This window comes from Scylla paramamosain, unplaced genomic scaffold, assembly GCF_035594125.1.
Source record: "Scylla paramamosain isolate STU-SP2022 unplaced genomic scaffold, ASM3559412v1 Contig110, whole genome shotgun sequence".
Taxonomy (NCBI): Eukaryota; Metazoa; Arthropoda; class Malacostraca; order Decapoda; family Portunidae; genus Scylla; species Scylla paramamosain.
In genome coordinates, this window is record NW_026973775.1 from 10,001 (window position 1) to 20,000 (window position 10,000).

The following is a 10,000-nucleotide window of genomic DNA, read 5'->3' on the forward strand; positions in this document are numbered from 1 at the left end:
GTCTTCTACCGCTATTTTCATGCTAACTGCTCTTCTGATCTTGCTAACTGCATGCCTCCCCTCCTTCCGTGGCCTCGCTGCACAAGACTTTCTTCTTTCTCTCACCTCTATTCTGTCCACTTCTCTAACGCAAGAGTTAACTAGTATTCTCAATCATTCATCCCTTTCTCTGGTAAACTCTGGAACTCCCTGCCTGCTTCCGTATTTCCACCTTCCTATGACTTGAATTCCTTCAAGAGGGAGGTTTCAAGACACTTATTCATCATTTTTTGACCACTGCTTTGACCCCTGTATGGGACTGGCATTTCAGTGGGCATTTTTTTTATTACATTTTTGTTGCCCTTGGCCAGTGTCCTTCCTACATAAAAAAAAAAAAAAATAGTAGTAGTAGTAGCAGTAGTAGTAGTAGTAGTAGTAGTAGTAGTAATGCTATTTTTCATATATTTAGTAATTTTTTTTTTCATATTATTATTTATATTTATATTTTTTGTTTTGTTTTGACATTCATACGAATGCTATAAAGGTGAAGCATAGAAATTTATTTGATTAATTAATTAATTTATATATCTATTTATTTTGATTTTTTAAATTAATTAATTTATTTATTTTTATTATTATTATTTTTTTTTTTTTATGTCTCTATGATAAGCAAAGCATTATAGAATTTATGAAAGCACATATCCTCTAGAGTCTTGCCCTACAAAAGATTCTGTAAAGTAAAAAATAAAGGGAATAAGTGTCAGTGACGTTTGATGAATAGAGGAAGGCGTGGCAGAAATTACCATAAAACGTATATAAATGAAAATTTATCTTCCTCGTATTTTCCAACTTGCGTTTGCTTCTTGAAAATTTAACTGGGTGGGTCATATAGCAGACATATTGTTCTTTCCTCCATTGTAGTTTGTTTCCAGCAAGCCCCCTAAATAAAGTTTCTGTTTTTTTTTTTTTTTTTTTTTTTTTAAAGAAATGAGGAATTACATTCTAACGCTGATCACTGAGCGGAGCGTAGACGAGCTGCTATCCTCAAGGACGTTACCTCTCTCTCTCTCTCTCTCTCTCTAAATAAGACTTTAAATAAAAAGAATATATATATATATATATATATATATATATATATATATATATATATATATATATATATATATATATATATATATATATATATATATATATATATATATATATATATATATATATATATATATATATATATATATATATATATATATATATATTAAAAGACAATGAATATCCTCTGGGGAAGGGGTGACAATCCTTATTTAACCCTTAATTTCAGTTGAATTTTGACAAGTCTACGTTAAAATGTTTCCATTTTTCTGCAGTGATAAAGAAACGTAGAGGGGTAGCTAATATATTTAATTGTTAATTGTATCTTTTTTTCTTTCTTTTTTTCATTTATTCTTTTATTAATTTTTCTTTTCATTGCTTAATTATGCATTATGCCGACACTGCAGGTTACAATTGCAGATATTGCAAGTATTTTTGACACAATACAAGTACATCCAGCTAAACTATTGCTACAGTATAGAGAGAGTATTTCGATTACATACCTTATTCTTCATCTTCTTTTCTTCTTTTTTTTTTTTTAATAAATATAATAATAAATAAATAAGTAAATAGGTATTGTCAAATGAAATCGTCGAGATTACGCAGGGGTTTCGGGCAATACTTGGATGGGTGACTACACAAGCCTCATCTGTCTGAAAAAAAAAATAAATAAATAAAAAAAATAAGAATAAGAATAGGGAGAATGAACGAAAATTTTAAGTAATAAAGATAACAGTAAGAATTATTATAACAAGAATAAGAAAAATTACAATAAAGGAATATAAAAAAAAAGAAAGAAAGCATCCCATGTCTTTCTTCCTAATTGTCATAGAAGGGTGAATTCTTTTGTATATTTTCCAACATTTCCAATACAACGATATGAATGGGGGAAGAAAGAATAAGAATAATAGAAAGAAGGCCTCCCAACACCTAGTTCTCCGGTCTTGGCCAATTAGCTAACGGCGGGATCAGCGCAGTTAAGCAGGGGGTCCGGGAAGAACTTGGATGGGTGACCACAAAAGCCTCATCTCTCTGAGAATAGAAAAAAATAGCAATAAGAATGAGGAGAATGAACGAAAAACGAAAATAATAAAATAACAATAACAACTATAATAAAAAAAAGAAGATTAAGAATAAAAAGAACAAAAATAAGGGAAAAAAGTAATAATATATCTCTCTTGCTAATTGTCGTAGAATTATGAATGAAGGGTTAATTTTAGTGCATATTTTCCAACATTTTCAGCACAACAATGCAACAACAATACAGGAAAGAATAAGAATAAGAGAAATAAGCCCTCCCAACACCTTGTTCTCCGCTCTTGACCAATCAGCTGACGGCGGGATCAGCAAGGTTAAGCAGGGGGTCCGGGCAGAACTTGGATGGGTGACCGCACAAGCCTCATCTCTCTAAAAGTAGGATAAATAAGAATAAGATAAGGAAGAATAATAAAAAAAAATGAAAATAATAAAGATAACAATATTAATTATGACAAGAATAAGAAAAAAATAGAATAAAAAGAATGAAAAAAATAAGAATATCACAACTTTCTTGCTAATTGTCTTAGAATTTTAAATGACATGTCAGTTCTGCTGTATATTTTCCAAGATTTGTTATGAATGAGGGAAGAAAGAATAAGAATAAGAATAAGAATAAGAACAAAATGAATTAGACTAACAATAATGATCACATCTTTCATGCGGTGACTGCGTGGGCGATGAGCCTCACTGGACGTTTCTGACCAATCACAAGGCAGGGTTGGAGTCGTCGGGCCCACCCGATTCATATATAAAGGGATTTTGTGGGAAGCGCGGGCAGACTCAGCTGAGTGTTCGTTGTGAGTTGTTGTTACCACAACTATGGCACGTACCAAGCAAACGGCTCGCAAGTCCACTGGTGGCAAGGCGCCCCGCAAGCAGCTTGCTACAAAGGCAGCTCGCAAGTCTGCTCCAGCCACTGGAGGTGTCAAGAAACCCCACCGTTACAGGCCTGGAACCGTTGCTCTCCGTGAGATCCGCCGTTATCAGAAGAGCACTGAGCTGCTTATCAGGAAACTGCCTTTCCAGCGCCTGGTGCGTGAAATTGCTCAGGATTTCAAGACTGACCTCCGCTTCCAGTCCTCTGCTGTCATGGCTCTCCAGGAAGCTTCCGAGGCTTACCTCGTGGGTCTGTTTGAGGATACCAACCTGTGCGCCATCCATGCCAAGCGCGTGACTATCATGCCAAAGGACATCCAACTGGCTCGTCGCATCCGTGGCGAGCGTGCCTAAGAAGTCATCCACGAATGATCTTCATAACAGCAATATCTAGGCCCTTTTTAGGGCCAAACATCTCTTTCATTAAAGAATTTTCATAGACAATCTGTTTGGTTTTGTGGAAGAAAATATTTATTTTCCATCTTTCAGTATCAGGTATCGACTTTCAACTCAATATCCTTCCCCCCTTTTTTTTTTTTTATATTATTATTATTATTCCCTCTTCCATGGCCATATCTCTTTCACTTGGGAGAATTTTTATCTTTCTTTATCTCTATTTTTTTTTTATCTTTTCTTTATCTCCACAGAATAATAATCACGATAATAATAAGCATAATAATAATAATAATAATAATAATAATAATAATGATACAATAATTATTATAATAATAATCATAATAAAAACAACAATATTAATATTATTAATAATGATAATAATAATAATAATAATAATAATAATAATAATAATAATAATAATAAAAATAATAATAATAATAATATTAATAATAATAACAATAATTATAATAATAATGCATTTGTCTATATCGTATCTTTTTTCCTTTTCAAGTGTGGCTCCAATGGAGCCGGGTATTATTTTATACTGGCAGCAGTATACTGGCCGCCTGTTTACTTGGAGGAGGTATACTTGGTAACAGCCTTGGTGCCTTCAGAAACAGCGTGTTTTGCCAGTTCACCAGGCAGAAGAAGACGGACAGCGGTCTGGATTTCCCGGCTGGTGATGGTGGAGCGCTTGTTATAGTGTGCCAGGCGGGATGCCTCGGCAGCGATGCGCTCGAAAATGTCATTCACGAACGAGTTCATGATTGACATGGCCTTGGAGGACACGCCAGTGTCTGGGTGGACTTGCTTGAGCACCTTGTAGATGTAGATGGAGTAGCTCTCCTTCCTCCTGCGCTTCTTCTTCTTGTCGCCCTTGGCAATGGCCTTCTGTGCCTTGCCAGCTTTCTTGGCAGCCTTTCCTGATGCTTTGGGAGGCATAGTGTCGCCGTACTGCTGTGAGAACGAGTGTGCGTTTTCAAGTTTCAAGTTTCAAGTTTTTATTTAGAAAAAGGGGGGTGTTACAAGAAGGGGCAGTGTGTGTACCAAGACTGGTACACAGGGAAGAAAAAGTGAGGAGAAATAGAAGTACAGTGGGAGAAAAAAAGTTGCCGGGCGGTCAGGCTTGCTACTGTAAAGTAATGAGTGTCACAGGGCAGTACAAGAGCGATTTGTAGGGTGGAAACCGGAGTCCCCGGAGGAAAACCACCCGCACTGCTGTGAGATAGAATAGAGTGGGGGAGGGTTACATATAATATTTACATAACATTTACAAGTACGTTGCAATGACATAAAATATTTACAGAACATGAGTTCTTGGTGGAAACCTGAGTTAGCAGGTGAGTCGTAAAGGGCAACTAGAAGACACACATAAAGTAGATTGTTTGGAGAAGGCGGTGCAAGAAGAGGATGGTAAGAGAGATGCACTAGCTTAAGAGAGGTGAAGTTAGGGGGACGAAGGTAGAAGGGAGGAAACATCGAGAGGAGGAAAAAAGAATGCAGAGGGACACAGTAGAACCGTTAAGGAGTACATAATGCTTAAGAAGAAATAAGACACGAGGGAGCAAAAATTGTCACAATAGCTTGTACAAAATAAACATGAGAGTCAAATGCAGAGGGACACAGTAGAAACGTTAAGGAGTACATAATGCTTAAGAAGAAATAAGACACGAGGGAGCAAAAATCGTCACAATATCACGTACAAAATAAACATGAGAGTCACAGAACACGCGTGGATGTTCACTGTGCACTGTAACGATACACTCGATTATTTCGGGAGTCCTGCGACGGGGGAGAGGGTGGTGGGCAGGTGTCTTGGGCGCGGGTCGATGTCGGAGGTTCTAGGAGTCGCTGTCGGTGGTTCGGGGGGGAGTTCAAAGGGGAGGCCTTCGGCGACGCCTGCGGCGCCGTCAGCCCCAGCCAACCCCTCAGCTGTGCGTTTCCCGAACTCGGTCCCGCTGCCGGGGGCTGAGCAGGCTACCCCGGAGGACGATTACCCCTCGCCAGGACGTCGGCCGGTCCCTCGGCGACTCGGGGCGCGGGGGGGCGAGGGGAAGTTCGCGATGCTGGAACCACCACTGGGTATGCCGTCGGTGTCGCCGGGGGCGTCATCAGGCCTGGCAGATCTCTTAGTGGCTAGCTGCAGTCCACCACTGTCGTCACGGTACCTCTACTCTCAGAAGGAGAAGGACAGATGCTCGCTCTCTCTCAGTCAGCAGTCGGTGATGATAATGGCGTGATCTGCGGACAAATTATCTAGCAGTAAAAGAGTGCTTGGGGGGAGAGTGACTAATTTCTAGTAGTGATACAGGTAGATTGTGAATTTAATAGGGGAATGAGTTACGGAAATATAACATTCACCTGTATCGGGGTTCGGGAGGCGGGTCTTGCACTCGGCGAAGACTCCTGGGGAACCCGGCGTGTTCCCGGGGTAGAGCCTCGTCGTGCTGTGTCCTCAGCGCCTGGAACTGATCCCATTCCTCGGCATCCATCTGTTCCCAAACCCTGGCGGCCATATCGTGAAGGCGGACGTTCAGGGCTGGGAGGGATGCGGCTTCGTGAAGAGCAGCCGAGGTGACAAAGTCGTCCCATCTGGTGCCGAAGGCGAACCTCAGGGCGTTGTTCTGGACCCGCTGAAGCTTGCTGATGGCTGTTTTAGAGAGAGCATGCAAGGGAATAGGTGGATAAGTTAGAATGGGCAAAATCAAAGCCTTTATTAGGTGGAGCTTGAGACCAGTGGTCAGATCCCTGAAGCGGTACAGCCTGGTGAGGGCCGACTTCGCTTTTGCCACTCTCTGGGACACGTGTGAAGTGTACCCAGTTGTGGATATGGAGAGCCCCAGGAGGGTGCCCCTGGGGCTAAACTCAACCTCATCCCCATCCACTAGCAGTGGGGCGGGGGTCTTTGTGGCGAGGGGGACGACCTTAAACTTGGCCAGGTTTGTCCTGATCCTCCACTCCCTCTCGAAGGCATTGATGCGGGCGATCTCTCTGGCAGTGCGGGCGTTCGTCATCAAGCTGGAGCGACCTGGGTGGAAAATAATCTGGGAGACATCGTCAGCATACAGTAAATTGATACCAGCCTCTGAGGCTGGACAATCGCTGGTATAAATGCTGTACAGGGTGGGCGACAGCACACTGCCCTGCGGAACTCCTGTGGCGAGGGGAAAAGCTGGACCGAGGTGGCCCCCTACCCTCACCCTCGCCGTCCTGTCGTCCAGGAAGTCACAGAGAAGGCGCTCAACCGGTGCAGGCAGCCCCAGGTGAAGGAGCTTGTACTTCAGCCCAAGGTGCCAGACACGGTCAAACGCCTTACTCACGTCCCGCAGCACCAAGTTACAGCGGTACCTATTGGCCTGGTGTATGGCGATGGTCTCGGTTGCCAGAGCGATGGCATGGACAGTGCCCCTGCCGCTCCGGAAACCATACTGCGCTGGGTGTAGATGGTTTCCCGTCTCCAGATAGGTGCGCAGCCGAGCGGAGACAACCCTCTCCAGCAGCTTCCCCGGTACCTCCAGCAGGGAGATGGGGCGGTAGTTCTCCGGACGAGTCGGAGTCTTGCCGGCCTTAGGAATCATCCTCATCTCCGCCTGCTTGAATCCGTCCGGGAAATATCCTGCTGAGAGCGCCGCATTGAAGATTGCCCTTAATCTGGCTAGCGCCGAAGCTGGAAGATAAGAGAGTATAGTCTTGTTTATCTTGCTGCCGCCAGGGCTAGTCGGCTTGCCACATTTGATCGCGGCAGCCATCTCCTGAGCGGAAATAAAACAGTCCAGTGGGGAGGTACCTGTGAGACGGGCAGGATCAGCAGAGTCGAACGGGTAGGTTCTGTACACGGCATGTGCCATGTAATCCAGCACATGGTCATTGTCGTCAAAGTCGTCGTCGTAGTCCTCTCTGTACACACGGTCCCAAATGGACGTGAAAAGGTGTTCTTTTTCCTCGTTCGTGAACTTCTTGTCACCTGTAATGTCTATTAGGTACGCGTCTGGTCCTGTCGTTCTACCTGAGAGACACTTGATTTCTCTCCAAAACTTCCTGGGATCACGGTGGTTGGCAGCTAAGCTTGCCAACTTCCTCCCCCAGTGCGTCCTAGCTTCTGTTTGTCGCGAGTCGTGCAGTATAGCTTTAACATGTCTGTACTGCCTGTACTCATCGTAAGTCCAGCCTCTCTGGCTCGCTCTGTCACGTAGCGCCTGGAATTGAATCCGCAGCAGCTGCGTCGTTCGGGAGGGTCTTGGGGCGGACCTAATTTTGTGGGAGGTCAGGGGTATGTGTCTGTCAGCAGTGGTCTTGACTGTGGTCATCCATGTCTCTAGTGCTGCGTCAATGTCCTCCAGGGTGCCGTAGGTCACGTCTGGTAGGTCTGTCATCTGTAGGGCGTCGTCCTCAGAAAACGCGTCCCAGTTTACTCTTTTATAGTTATACCTCCTGACACTAGGGATGAGGAGCGGGGAGGTGGAAATATCGAGGATAGTAGGTATGTGGTCACTAGTCGTCAGAGGTCCAGGCGTGAAGGAGTAATGAAGAAAATTCACCCTGTTAGTTAGAGCTATGTCAGGAGTTGAGGCAGTCCGAAAATCAAAGTAGGTGGGAAAGAAAGGGCCGATATGGAGTGCAGTCTGTCGTCGAAGATAGTCTACTATGTCTCTCCCTACCTGGTTGGAAGTAGTGTATCCTAAATAGGGATGTCGGGCGTTCAAGTCCCCGACAAGGAAAACAGGTGTCTGTCTGCGGAGGAGTCGGAGGAAGTCAGGATGGGGAAGGTAAGGTCTGCGGGGAGGGAGGTAGCTGGTGGCAATAAGGAGGGGTCCGTCTATTGTTTCAATTTCGATAGCTAACGTCTCCGACAAAAAGTCGCCATGGACTTTGTGTCGTGTGTGAGACTTTATAGCAATTGCCACTCCGTCATTTATTTCGTTACTGACGTTCTGTTGGTATATCCTAAATCCAGGGATCTTAAGTCTAGTCTCGTCGCGCAGTCCGTGGCTGTTGATGAGAACAACGTCAGGGTCAAATTGTCTATATGTGTTAGTAAGGTCAAACTTACGTGTGTCCCAATGGAGTACATTGTGCTGGATTACTCGGAGACGGGGCATTATTCGCGTGTTACAGACAGCCTACCGGGGAGTAAGTCCGCCACAATTTGCCGGGGAGCCTTCTTTGCGCGTTCGTGGTCTTCGGTGGAGTAGATGGTCCAGTCCGTGAGGGAGTCTAGGTTCTCCTTCACGTGGTCTAAGACCGCTTCCTCCGCTCCTGAAGGCCCAGTGTGGCAGAGTACCAGTGCCCCATGACGGAGAGCATGGTTGAACTCCCTCCGGGTGTTGGGGGTCTTCCTCTTATCTGTCTTGGCCATGAAGCCAAACCTGATGACCTCGACGTCGTTTTGCTGGTCGTCCTCGTCCTCAGAGTCCTCTGAGGCTGAGGAGGCAGCGGAAGCGGAGTCTTCTGTGGCGCCTTGGGCGGTGGTGGAAGGTGTGGAGACTGGAGGTGCTGTGGGAGCGGCCAGGGAGGTCGCAAGGGAGACAGCCCTGGCGAAGGCATCCGGAGCTTGAAGAGGTGGCGGTGGAGGAAGCTTCACGTTGGGCAGACCATTCTCGGCAAGACTCGCTGAGAGAGTCTGTTGGAAGCACCCTGGAGAGGCCACATTGGAAAGATGTGCGTGAAGCAAGCACATCAATCCGGTCAGCGACTTGGTGGGGTCGATAGGTCCAAGGTTGGGGGGTTGGGGTGTGGCCGGGAGCGAGGCAGACGTCGTCTGAGCGAATGATACGCCTGGCTTGGTGCGAGCCTGGCGCATCGCCTCCTCCTTCTTCTTCAGGGCCTCCTTGCGGGTGGGACACCGCATGGCTCTGGCGCTGTGGTCCCCTCCGCAGTTGAGGCATGATTTTGTTGTGGCAGAACAGTTCCTGAAGGTGTGTTCCCGGCTGCCGCACTCAGAACACCGGACGTAATCCGCTGGGTGGGGGCAGCTCCTGGTGTGGTGTTCTTCCACGGCGTTGCACCTATTACAGGTCAGGAGAGGTGTGTATGTCTCCTGCCGCAACTGGTGCCCTGGCACGTGGATACAAAAAAGGTGCAAGCCTTCTGTCAGAGCCTTCGTGGCCATATCTGCACGCGTGAAGGTTATCTTCATGGTGGGTGAGCGAGGGAACTTGAAAACACCCTCCACGGCGGCCCAATCATGCTGGCTTCCTACTTCGTCGGCGATTTCCTCCGCCGTGTGCTCATATATAAGTTCGTCCAGTCCTGAGCAGATCACCGTGCGCTGTGCTCGGAGCTCAGGGGGCAACAGGGGGGTGAATCCATCACCAGACAGTCGAGCAGGCATGCCATCCTGGAAGATAGCATCGGCGTCCTTGTCTGTGGGTGTGAGAACCACCACAGCGTCACTGGCCGGTATAAGCCTAGTAACCTTGATGGTCGGGGCCAGGAGGGCGAGGAGGCGCCGGCGCACCCCAATGTCTCTGGGGTTGGGGTGTTTTATTCTGACTCGGCCCATGATGCCGGTCAGAGCCTGCGCAGCAGCCGCCTAAAAACGGGCTGGTCACCCATGCCCCGTGGCGAGGATTCCTTACGCCGGGGCACAGCACTGCACACTTGGTGTGCACTAACGCAGCCG